Raw genomic sequence first — 13,441 nt, 5'->3', positions numbered from 1 at the left:
GGTAAAGTAGTGTCAGGATTTCTCCATCCTTATTAAACTTTATTTGATCACTATGGAAACCTCTCATCATCAGCTATAACCAGAGAAGGTGAGATTTCATTATGACTTTTCTTAAAAAAATGAAAGTGGCAGCAAATACAGTTTTTACTGTAGAAGGCATTCTCAGAGTGGGGATTCTTTCCCAAAAGATGTCTGCTCCTGTGCCTCTACTGATGTTGAACAGGCAGATGGGAATTGGTTTATTTGCTTGAGATTAGACAAGCTTTTCTCAAATGGGATGTCCTAACCGTGAAGTTGTAGCATGCTTTAGGTGTGCTTGGGCGTAAGGAGGAGAAAATGGAGCTTCAAAAGTAATAGGGTCAGAGGTAAAGAGAAAATGAGCACAGGCACCAAACCTAGTGGCTTCAGAACAGCTTAGAGCTGGTGTATTTCTAAATCTGTTTAATACAAAATACACTGACAGTCCCAGAAACAGATGCTGGAGTCTAAGGTTTCCCTTCCAATACAGGTCCCTAAACACCTGGCCACACATTTCTCTTTGGCCAAGGGCAGCTTTAACTGTTACATACAAGTGGAAGATCTCCAGTTGGAGTCACAGAATCAGCTGCTTCCTTGTCTCCTTTTTGTTCACATGGAAGTTTCCAGGTGTCTTTTCTGTGCATGTCCCGATGTGCTTGATTCCTGAGCAAGCTGAGCAGTGCAGAACATGCCTGGTGCCCTGTTACCCCGGGAATACTTAGGGCACTATCCTGGAGTGCTGTTGGTGACCTGTTTGTTTCTGTCAATGGAATGTCCTTTGAGGGAAATTCAAAGAAAATTGAATTAATTTGGGAGCTAAGGCGCACTCTGAGAAGGGGAAGAAATAGATTGAGTTCCCTCAGACAGAGGGACCATGCTTTCCACTTCCTAGCAGGTAAGCACTTCTAAGAGTGTGCTAATGAGTAATAGCATCAGTATTTTAACGGCAGAGAATGGTCACTGAGCAAAACTCTTTGAATATTTCCAAAATGAGATCCTCAGATATGATACACAGAAATATGCCTAAAGGTACTGATGCTGGTTAGACAAGAGCCAAGCTGCTCTTGTCTAAGAGCAGAATGCTTCTGGGCACATGATTTTAGGGGTGTGGGAACTTAGTGTGAAAAGCAAAGGTGGTTCTATCAGTTCTGATAGAAACTGAGTGTGCATTTTCAAGGTAATAATTTTGAGGGTAAATGTCTAGATTCTGCCTAAATCCTGCATTAGATCTCCCTATATCTCATTTTGGATTTGTGCTCTCTGCTCCATGTTTTCACAGAAATGCTGATAAATAAATAAATAAGACACAGGAAAAAAGCCGTAAAACAATCTGAATGATGGAGGTAGCTCTTTGCAAGGAGAGTGTTAAAGACCTCTTTCTCTTTAGGTTGTTCAAACAGTGTATGAAGAAGTGTGAAGTATGAAGATTAAGTTTGTAAATACCCTCATAGACAGAAAATATCAATTAGAGAAGGACTCTGGCAGTGTCACAGAAAGGTGGCAAAGACCAGTTGTCAGAATCTGGCATCAGATACATGCAAATGACAGATTTGGTACACATTTTGGATACTGAAGGTCACTATTGATTGGACAATTAGTGGAGAAAGTGTATTTTCCATATCTTGATATCTGCATATGACTGTTATTTACCTTTTGGAAAGATATGCTTACATTCTGTGAAGCACAAGGTACAGAACTAACTGGAAGTGATTAAAAACCCAATCTAATGGTACATTCAAGTTTTAAATTTTAAGAATCCAACATTTTCCCTTTGTTTTCCTCATTCTATACTGAAAAAAATCTAAAGACACACAAGACAGAGGACTAATAGTAGTATAAATTCATTGGCAAAAGCCATGTATAGCAGTTTTTCATACTCATCGACTTGCTCTGAAGTAAATCTCTTTCCACTCTGACAGCATAATATTTAGTGAAGTGATATCCTGTCCCCAGTACCCCACTGATATCTCACTGAGTGTGGCTCTAGGGACTGGGAATTTAGATTTACCTTGAACACAGCTCCCGGGACTAAGAATATAAGAAAAGGTTTTCCTCAGATTCATGATGATATCTTGTATATTTTTTTACATATACAGATTGTGCAGTGGTGAAGATGACACCTGCAGTGCAGATCTCAAATTCAGGTTTTCAGTGCTGAACAATGATAAATTTAAATTAAGCAATGGTAATCCAGCTGATCAAATTTAGTTAAAGAAGTGGGAGGTGCAATAAACTTTTGGAAGCAGCAAAACTATCCTCAATACTCATTCTGGACTTGGATATTGTAATGTAAATCAAGCAACTCTTACTTGAGACATTGATGGAGACAGTTTGGGCTATTAATAGAGCAGCTGGTTCCCAAGACATGTGAAGAAACAGCCTCTGGAAAGCTGCTGCACGTGCACCTAGGGTCCTGGCTGTCCACATGTGGCAGGTAGCTCCTTTTCTTTCTCCTCCCCTGTTGGAAGTCCAATACCAAATTCTCAGTGCCAGTGCCTGCCCCCCACTTCTGCGTGCCCTGCTCTTGGAGCCACTTTTGCTTGTTTGAATCACTCCCGTCTTCCTAAAACAAGACTGTCAGGTATCTTTGAGACCTCATTTATAAATTTGTCCTCTCTTTCTCACTTTATTGATCGTATTTGATGTATTAGTTGTTCTGGACTGGGGCTTAATCACCTGAACGAGTTAAGACCTGTCTTTCATTCATAAGCTCTGGGGTCAGTCCACATGCCACTGGTGTGCCTGTCACAGTGTTGTCTTGGTAGCAAGGCTCCTTAATAGACCTGTGGCATATAGAGAAAAATTGACTTGTTTTCCAGTACAGCTAAGAGTCACTCCAAACAGCATAATCCAGGAAGGCAGAAAGACTTTTTTTTACTGCTGTAAATCATGTCCATGTGGGGGTTTTGTCAGCTTGGTGGCATCAGTAGGCCAACTAGTCAAGCTGTGCAGTGGTGTCCCTGGCAGTCATGTACAATACCTGGTTCAGGGTGTCAGAAGTCTTTACTCTTAAAAGGATGGGGTTAATCTGCCCTGGCAAACTAGAGCATTCATTAAATGTCTTTACCTCTTTTTTTTTTTTACAGCATCTTATTTGCCCAAGCTGAATGGCCAGGACGTAAGAGCAATTTTCCTGGGTTCAAATTGCACAAATTATCTTTGTTCCAGACTTGCAGTGTTACAGAGAAAGGATGCCCTGGCCATTTATCATCAAATGTCAAGTTGAAATGCTCACGTCTAACTGATTTATGACAATCTAGTTCTGCATATTTGGCTATAGATTTCAGGAATCTCACAAAGCATGACAGCAAATGGACATCACAAAAAATGGATATGGCAGAAAATGGATATGGCAGAATGTGACAGTTAAAAAGGACAAGCATATAATGACCTACACTTTCAGCTGGTGGGCTTTGCCAGGGTGTTCTGATAGCAGAAGGTAGCCCCAGACCTGACCAGCTGTTTGGTGACTGGTCATTAGGTGGGATGAAATATAGTGGTGTATGATCCAATGTGCAGCATTCTTTGCAGCTGCAAGACAGGTGTCCCTTGAAGCTCAAGATGCACAGGGAAGTCTGAATGAGGTTTTTCTATATACTGCATATCCCACTGCCAATAAATATTCTTTTCCTTTTAAATATCTTACAGGTTTATCATAACAATCTGCTCAAATCTAAATGCTCATTTCAAACAGTCATTGAAATCATTACCAGTCTTTTCCAATATTTACTTTCCCATATTTTTTAGGAACACCGAGGTAAGTCTTCTGATCCTCCACAGTGCAGATTAGCTCTTATTCTGACAACACTTGTTCCATCTGTCACTGAACACAGTTTGCTTTTCATGAGGTCTGAATTAGCATTAGAGTTTCTCTTCACTTCACCAGCTTACACTTTTCAACTGGTTGCATATATTAGCACAAATTACGTTTTTAAAGTGTCTTTCTTTGGGTAATTTGTTTTACCTCATAAATCTGTAATGCTGCACCTCATTTGCCCCGTGGTACCAACAGCTCAGCTCCCTTCACAGAAGTCTAGATGCTGTGCCTGACCAGCACCACCTGCCGAAGGTGGGAACGCTGCAGAATCTGCGAGCTCTGAAGCACATTGAGAAGCTCCACTGAAGTCATAAGTGTAACAGTAAGCATATGCTTAAATTCTTTTTTGGAATTGCCCCAGAATGTTTCAGTACTTTGGAAGACCAAGTCCAGAGCACTTCAGTTTACACCACAAAAGCAAAGGGGAACAGCTGTGAGGTAGCAGAATGCACAACGAGCGTCGGTCTTGGCTCCTGGAAGCACTTTGCATTTTCGGTGGGGATCTTGGGTGGAAGGAGGGAGGGCAAGCCTTCTCCTTAACCTGGCTGCCAGGAACACAGGAGCATAGATGCCACTGCCATTGCCATGCTTGCAGTTGTGAGAAGGGACTCTTAACTGTGATCTGTCCCTTAAAATGACCTCCTTAAGTATACGAGTCTCTTAGTCTATGCATAGCTAACATCATAATCATAAATAATAATAACTGCTAGCGTAAATCATCAGCTATTAAAAATCAAGATATTTTTACTTAGGTAACCACTTTAAAAGTGCCTGTTTATTTCTAGGTGTCCAGGTGGAAAAGATTGACATGTGCTTTTTCTCCTGTTGGACTTCCATGCACCTAACCTCATCCAAGTGGGTAAGAATATACTAAAGAAAAGTTTTGAATGTACTTCTAAATTTGCATTTCATTTAATCAATTTTGTCAATTAAAACCAATTATTTTATGCTAGACAGTACAGGAGTTATTCTGAACCACTTCATTTTGTATTGGGTAGACTCTTCCAAGCTATTTGCTTGGTCTTTTTTTAGGGCATGCTGAAATGCATTTCACAAAGTGACATGCCATGTTATAAGATCTGTTTTCCCAAGCTTAATTCCAAACCCAGCCTTCAAGGATCAAATGTTCCAAGCAGATAAGAAGTTAGGTTTTGTTTTGTGAACTAGATTTTTTCAGGACCCAAAAATTTGCTTGAAAAAATTTGAATCACCATAACCATTTTATGATCATAACTGCATATTTAGTAGAAATTATCTTCTATTGTATTCTGTTCTATTCTGATTTCAGTGGCATCAAGATAGCATTTGAATGCTAGTAGTGCAGTAAATGGCAAAATGTTTAGTACATATGGGCAGTCTATACACGTTCTGCTCATAAGTAGACATATTAGGTGTGATTCATCTAATCAAATGCTGCATTTGTGATGCATGTGTCTAATTTGCACAGGCCCTCAGACTCCTTTTGTAATCAGTGGAAGAACAGTAAATGGGTATGATTCATCTCATTCTAGTACGGATGTCTATAATAAATCATATGAATTGCCCGAGTCATAGATTTTTCCCTCCTTAGCTCTAAAGGTTAGCAGAAGGATGGCAAAACCTTACTGCCCATTTCACCACAAATCTTCTACTATAGTATGTTAAATTACATGTTGGTGAGGCATGACATATCAAATGGTGGCTTGGTTCAAAGTGCAGTGCTGCTTTTGTATACTAGCAAAAGTGATAGGAGAAAACTTATTCCCCAATGTTGCTAACTTTGAGTAGTAGCTTCAACAGACCTTTTAATATAAATTCATGCAATACAGCATGAACTGACTTATGGCCAGCTATTGTATCAGGTTACTCATAAAATATTGCTGAGCTGCAGTGGAGAATAAGCTAAATACTGGCACTCATTATTGCTGGTTTAGTCACTCTTTTATGAGCGATGACAGCCTTGTTCAATTCTGCTGTGTAATGGTGGTCACAAGCTGAGGATGGCTTTCCTGTACTGCCAGGGGAATCTTAGACATTGAATTAGAAATTCAGGTCTTCCTGGGGGAAATTAAGTGTTTAAACAGTGTTTAAACATAAAGTAGAAGAGGCAGACTCCCTTGCTCATTGACTTGAGCCCATCACAACCAATCTTCTACCTGCTTGAAGACTGGGATTGCACCGAGGTTTTTCACAGGCTTACTGAGTGCTTATCACCAGATTGTTCATTATTGTTGCTTGCAGCTTGCGTTCGCAGAAAATTTCATTACAACTTGTTTCTTTTCCGAGAAACAGGTGGCATTTTTCAACAGAAAATATTTATTAAAATTTTTGGTACTCATTCTAGTAAAACAGAACAGTTCTTCAAGCTACAAGAACTTTTCACATTATTGGAGTTTTGAGCTGACTCACTGAAAATACTCTAGTTTTTGAAATGTTTTCGTTCATGTTGATTCTTGGAGAAAATGGCTGATAACTTGGAGCAGGGGGTGCACCGTGAGCTTTGCCCATGTCAAGGATCCTCCACTGCAGAAGATGAATGCTCAGAAACTTGTAATAAAAATGCCTCTTATGATGCATAAACTGGGGGCTAAAGTCACAACACCTAGATCTGCAAAAAATTTCTAGAAATTTATTATGCTACTTTTCTGTTTATTTAGATGCAGCTCTGTTAAGTGGCTACTTGTCTTACTAAAGGTCAATTAAATGTACTGCCACAGTGATTTATTTAGAAAAGGTCCTATTTCAGAATTCACTAACGAAACATTGAAACTAAGAAAAAGAGCTACTAGGACATTTTCGTTTGTGCTTTGTGTTGGAAGTAATTGGGTAAATTCACAAAGTTATCCTATGCTGTAAAAATACAATGAAAAGGAGGAGTTCCTGCTAGAATAGAAAAGACATATGAATTTTGCCCAACATGCTTTATCAGAGACCTGGTTGTTAAAGTAGTGGAGAGGGCCAAAAGGCACAGTAAATATGGCTGATGAGCTCAGTCCACGCTGCTACAGCTGGACTAGAGCTGGTACTGATGTTAGTTATCTCTACTTGTAGTACAAGTCAAAGTACAGGCAAATTCTAGTGAATGTGGTATTCACAAGGATGTGTGAGGAAATGCCAAGTAGTGTGTACATTTTTTCAAAAATTTGATTACAGTTCAGCAATTAATTTTTTCTCCTCTAAAATCAGATGGAAAAATTGCAAGGTTAAATATTTCATTCATGCTATTGTAGATTTATAAGGATTAGGCCTTAAAGTCCAAATCCTTACAGATTTCTTGTACAGCAGAATACCTAATAAGATATCAGTGGAAAAAAATTTCTCTTCCTGCTCATATAGTTTTACTTTCAAAGCAGGAATATCACTATTTCAATAGTTAAATTGCTTTTTTCATCCACAGAATTCTGAAGGTGTAGAAAGCAGTGCTGAAAAAGCCAGGCCCTCCCCTCCTCTCATTTTTCTTCTTGCCACTAATGCTTACTGGACTTTCAGACTATACATATAAACTTTAGAGAAAATGGCTTATGTCCCAGGAATGCAAACTGTTAGTTCTCTCTCCAGCTAAAAGCAAGGATTTAATTTATTATTTTTTTTTGTTTGTGAGACTTTAGCCCCATTTATTTAAACAGAGCAGATTATGAGAATATTCAAGTTCCTTTTGTTTTCTTTTGCTGCTGGTCTAACGAATGGCAGCAGTTAAAAGCACCACTAATGAAAAGGAAAGGAAAAAAGTCCTCCTCAAGTTTAAATGAATACATTTGTTATTAATGATTTTCTCTCTGTATTTTCCCGCTTCCCTAGTGGAAATACTTTCAAGAAGGCGGTGTTCTGATTCTTCAAATACTACATTTTCCTTCTTGCTTTGTCTTATCTGCTCTCCCCTGTCCTCTGCCATGATTTCTGAATGACAGAATGGGAGAGGGAGATGAGTTTTGGCGGGCTGAAACTAAAAAGGAAAAGGCTGAACTGGATGATAAGGCATTTCTCTGCTCCCTTCCCAGAGCGCAGGGAAAGTTGCCAGCCCCCAGCTCCTTCCCAGAGCCCAGGGCTGCCAAATGCCGGCGCTTCTGCCCACCTCAGTATTCCCAGCCCAGAAATCTTTCGCCACCCCTCGGTGGCTGGAAGATACCCTGGGAAGGGCTGTCTGCCTGGGACACTTAATATTGTTGGACATTGTTTTTAACTTCTTGACAATGGGTTCTGTTTCAAAATTGTCTTTCTCTGAGGTGTGTGTATGTGAAGGAATTGGGAAATCACAAACAAGACTTCCATTTTGATCCCACATCTTAAGCCAGACAAGTGGCTCGAAATCTGGTCAGGTGCATCTTTGCTCAAATGTCTGCTTTATCCAACTAATTTGCTGAAGTGAAGGGTGCAGGTTTAAGTGGCCTTATTCTTCCCACTTGTAGCTCCGGAGCTGGCCAAAGCCCCTCCAAATCTCAAACCATGCAGGAGACAAAGCAGTATATCATATCACAAAGTGAAGATAAAGTTTCATTGTCTTCAAGGGGTGATTTACAAAAAGCTAAGGAAATCGCTCTGATATTCTCATTTCTCTAGAGGAGACCAAAAGATAGGCTTGCCAAAGTATTCAAACATACTTCTAAACCCAGATGAATTAAATCGTGAAAAGCAGGTGCATAAGTATTCTGCTGAATCAGAGCTGGAACTGCAGTATATTTAGAACAGACAATATTTGCAGTATACAAAGATCTATTTTTCTAAAATGGCTATGTCCACAAAAAGGTAAAGGACATCTCTACACAACCTGTAACATGATTTATTGACCATTGAGAATATCCCCCAGCAGAGTTTGTTGCAATGTGCAAGAAAACAAGGAAGTGCAGAGGCATTGTTATACAAATCCCATGTGGAAAGAATTCTTTAAAATGAAAACCTCATTGAAACAAAATGTCAGAAATACTTATGCTAAAAGGAAGAAACTATTACTTTTGTCTTAAAAACCTTATTAAAAATACTTTTACTAAAGCCTTTAGTATGTTTAAGTTTTCAGTACAAATGGCCTAAATGAAACACTTGATAACTTTTCTATCCCTCCTGTTACATAGAGCATTGTATGAAGACATATGGATGAAGTTTAAAGCTTGAGCTGAGGCTGAAGCTCTTGGCGCAATTGGTTCTTACAGCTATGGTGTTACTTTCTAAGGTGCTTCTTTTCAGTTTATAGGGTAGGACACCCAGTTAAGAAATATGCTTCATTTTCTCATGTCTAATCAAAGAGAGAAAAAAGTTACTATTCTTTTATTTAGCACCAAGAATGGGCCTGGGTCATCGTTAGCAACATGGTAAAGATGCAGCAGTATACAGTCAATCTGCATAAGGACAAAACTAGAGCTTCCTTCAGTATCAGAGGTCTTTCTGGTATACATCTTACAGGTCTTGGTGATTAATTCCAATGACATCCTTTGGAATGGGAAAGTACAATAGTAACTAATGGTCCCCTCAACTTCATCCCCTTCCCTAGAGCAATGGAGAAGGTAGCCACCTATGATAGTGTGGTATGGTCCATGTTAGAAGGCATCTTCTATCTATCTATCTATCTGGTAAGACAGTTCATACTTGGACTCAGTCTGTCCTCTTTTCACAGAGTGCGTGCAAAGAACCTGTGGCACAGCAGTGTGTACAGTGGCAAACAGCATGTGAACAAAATGGCGACTGGCCAGTTCCTCCTGGGTGGGAAGGCAAGAAAGCACTCATAGTTAGGGAAAACAAGGAACAAAACACACAAAAATAGTTATTTTATGAAACTCAGAGCCTTTTCAGAATGAACAAAGAGTTTAAGAAAGCTCGTGCATTGTGTTAGTTCCTTTTGTTTTTCCAGTTTTGACCATGATGCCATAGAAACCAATTTTCTGTTTCACAGTCCTGCAAAGCTGAAGGTGAAAGATTAAAAACTCTGATTTAAGACATAATGCAGTTGTAACCTAAGCAATTTGAATGTTAAGGTCCAGGTGTTGGACCTGTGGTAACAGACCCTGGGACCTGTGGACTCCGTCAAGCACAAATACAAAGTCCTTTCGCAGTTTAGGTATTTCTACTAAAAGTCTAGATATAGAATTTCCTTTTTTTCTGCTTCTGTCAAGGACTCTGAAGACTCTAAGACAGGTTTTCATAACATCTCTTAGGAGCAAAGGAGAAATGGGAGCGTACATTAGCAGAAGCTATCCTGAAGCTCTGTCTGCGAAGCAGATATGAAGTCTAATGTTTAAAATAATAGCAACGTATGTGCAAGACTGGTTAAATGATTGTGGTGACTGTCATTACTATTTGATCAACACTACACCATACATAGTTTAACTTAATTACTGAACAGTAAACACACTTTTAGCTTTACACTTAACTGTGTGGAAAATTTCCCCGCAAACATTCAAATGTGCAAACGTGTTCTATGCACAAACAAACATGAAATCACCACATTACTGAGATTGCTGATGCTTTGGATGGTGCTGTTTCCCTTTGAAGAGCCACCCAGGTGATGCTGAGTTTCTTGCAAGGCAGGAGGGAGCTGACAGACAGCACAAGGGACAGAAGACACTACTGCTCTACAGCAACATGGCCAAGATATGGGATCCTGTCCCAAGCACATATAAAATCAGCTTTTAGAAATCCAGCTCCAGGAAATATTTCCGAAGGCAAGAATAGTCTTCTTATTGTAATCCTCAGCCAGGTTACCTCTGGAGTGCTAATTATACCTGCGACTGTTTCCAAACACTTACTTGCTAGGAACCGCGCACAGACCTTTAAGTTGAGTAGGACCTGTAAATTCATCTCCAGATGGTAGCGGCATTTGACAGAAGGTTTGAGCTCCAGTATGGCAAATCACAGCCACATTCCTACATTGACTTCTGTGAGACTATCTACATGCTTAAAATGCAGGCAGTCTGTTAAGTGTTTTTACTGGATAGGGAATGCTGCATATATCATACCATTACCGACTCCTCAGCTATCCAATTTCACTTAGGCATCCAGTTTGCTCAAGCAGGCAGTGTTTTAGACTGGATGATAGGATTACAGTAGTCATCACAATGTATGTAACAGGTGATACGTTATTAAATCCCAAAGGTTTGACATTTAGTTTTCTGGAAGCAGTTTCAGGTCCGCAGTGCCCTGGAGTACAGTCAGGGTTGGCTTCCTGATGGTTTGGAAACTCTGAACTGGAACGCTCTGATTTAATAACTGAATATTTTCCCTCTCAACCTATTACCATAAGTTCAAATATGATAAAAGCTTGAAATACTGAACTGGATGATGGTTGCAGCACAGTGTTAGTAGTCCTGATCAAAAATGCTGCATTTTAAACAAGTGTTACTTGCAAAAAAAAAAAAAAAAACCAGTTATCTGAAGGTATAAGCATACCACCTATCTGTACACAGATACTAGTCACCAAATTGCAAGTTATCTTGAGGGAAACTTTTTGAAATAATAGTTTTTGTGTAGCTTATAGTTATGTGTGATGGTGCAGTGGCAAAACTACACAGAAAATTCATATCATCAGCAGGGAATGGACTCAATATTCCAGTTTGATTCCAGCAATACTTTACCTTTACACGGCCTTCTATAGTTTTTCCCTAGAGGAAAGTTGTTCCCTAATCCGTCACTCGCCCAGTGGCCAATTCTGCCCAAATCACACCATAACAACATTCTTCCTTCAGATCCAGATTTTCTCCATCAGTACTATTTCAATTGAAAGCCATACTAAATCACCTAGTTTACAGCTTTTAGAGCTATTTAAAATTCAATAGGATTGCAATATCTTCTTTTTTTTTTCCATATCTATAGGTTGGTTTTGTTTTCCAACGAACTGCTTATTCTAGTTACGGGGGAAACAACATAATCAAGATCAGATGCTCCAAAACATTAAAGAAAAATAATTATTTCTATCATATTCCTCTATAAACCTTCATTAACATAGAGCATTTAGTAAGTAATAAATAAAAATTTTGAATATTTACACAAATTTCTTTGAAATACATCCATTTTATTTTCAGATACAGAGAATTAAAGTAATATGGAGCAAGTGAGAAAAATGCCAAACTGTAAACTATTTTAATAGTGTCCCACACAAAAGGACATTCAATGTCCTGTTGACCTTGCTGTTGTTCAGATAATTTCATGTGGTTCTGTTTCTGTGGTTCTGTTTCACTGCTATGACCTCAGAAGCATAGAAACTTTAAAAGTGGAGGTATGACAGGCAAAAGAGAAAAACACCAAGGCTCTTAAAAAGGACTATTTTACCATTGTTATAAGTGTTAAATATCGTATCCTGAGTTACTGAGTAACGGATATAACTCATTGAACAGGTAAACAAATTTGAGAAAAATCTTCTTCTGGGGGGAGAACTTGCACATAGTGATCTGCTTTGATTCAAAAGGCCAGGCAAGGGGGAAAAAAAGGAAAAAAAAAAGAAAAAGAAACAAAACCTGTAAAGTCACAGTTGTAACTCAGAAGCAAAGGTGACACACACAGGCACAGACTAGAACAGTGAGCTAACAAGCTTGCACTTAACAAGGCCACATTTTGGCCACTTCTTAAGTCACCTCATGTGCAGACTGCTAATTAATTAATGAATTAATTTTTAATGACAAGGCCTATAGGTAGAGATAACACTTTTAATGGACTAATTCATACAGCTTGGAAAAGTAGATAACCATTTCAGTTCTGAACAAACTGATCTGTTGGTATCTTATCATTTTGCATCTGTCCTGTATGGTTTAATGATAATATTTCCTCCACTTGTAAAGTTTATCTTGAGTATTCCCTTAGACTACTATGGTTACAATAAAACCATCACAAGTGTTTTATGATGCATTTTCTATCTAAAGCTTTGGCTTTACACTATGAGTAGTGATTTCAAAGCCCTCGAACTCCTTTTTCTGTATGTGTGAGACTCTATGGTACTGGCAGATGCCACGTGATGGCACAAGACAGAGCAGTACCTCAGTCCACAATATGGGGATCTGCAGCCCAGTCTTCCCCCGGTGAAAGTTTTCTTTCCTGTGTCATGGGTCCTGCAGTGAGTTGGTAGATCATGGAGTGGGGTCACAAAGTGTGACCTCCACAGTGCTGCAAATAAATGAATAAAAGGCCCATTTGGGGTAGGACAAGACGGGACCTAACTGCAAATGTAAGAAGGTGTATCCTAAGTGTTTCAGATTCACCAGGTCTCTGAAAAACAAGAATACTGCAGCCGTAAAGCCTCTGGTCCTAGCAAAACATTATCTTCACCCAATAAAGCGATAAGTGAAGTCCTGAGATAAGACAGAGTGGTCTGAGAAGAGAACATGATGCAGATAAACCCACAGTGTGGTGGACACCAAAACTGTGAACATCTCTCAAGAACATTAGATTTTTCAATATTTTTTTTTTCACCAATTTTCTGTATTAGCTTTAAAGTTGCTAATCATATTGCTTGACTACATCCTACTACTAGAAGTCTTGTGGATTAATTGTTGACAACAAGCAGACATTCTTCCACCCCTCTTGAAATCAGTGAGAGTGCACCCTGGGCAAGTACGAAGTTCCCCTTGGCAGTGGTAGTGAGATTAACACTGAGCTCTTTCAGGACTGAACACCCTTCTCAGGGCTGTCTTGGAAGCATGGATTATGAAA

The sequence above is a fragment of the Charadrius vociferus genome, unplaced genomic scaffold, assembly GCF_000708025.1.
Source record: "Charadrius vociferus isolate BGI_N301 unplaced genomic scaffold, ASM70802v2 scaffold76, whole genome shotgun sequence".
NCBI classification, from domain to species: domain Eukaryota; kingdom Metazoa; phylum Chordata; class Aves; order Charadriiformes; family Charadriidae; genus Charadrius; species Charadrius vociferus.
The sequence above is the reverse complement of the archived record's forward strand: the minus strand, read 5'-3'. Positions refer to the sequence as shown.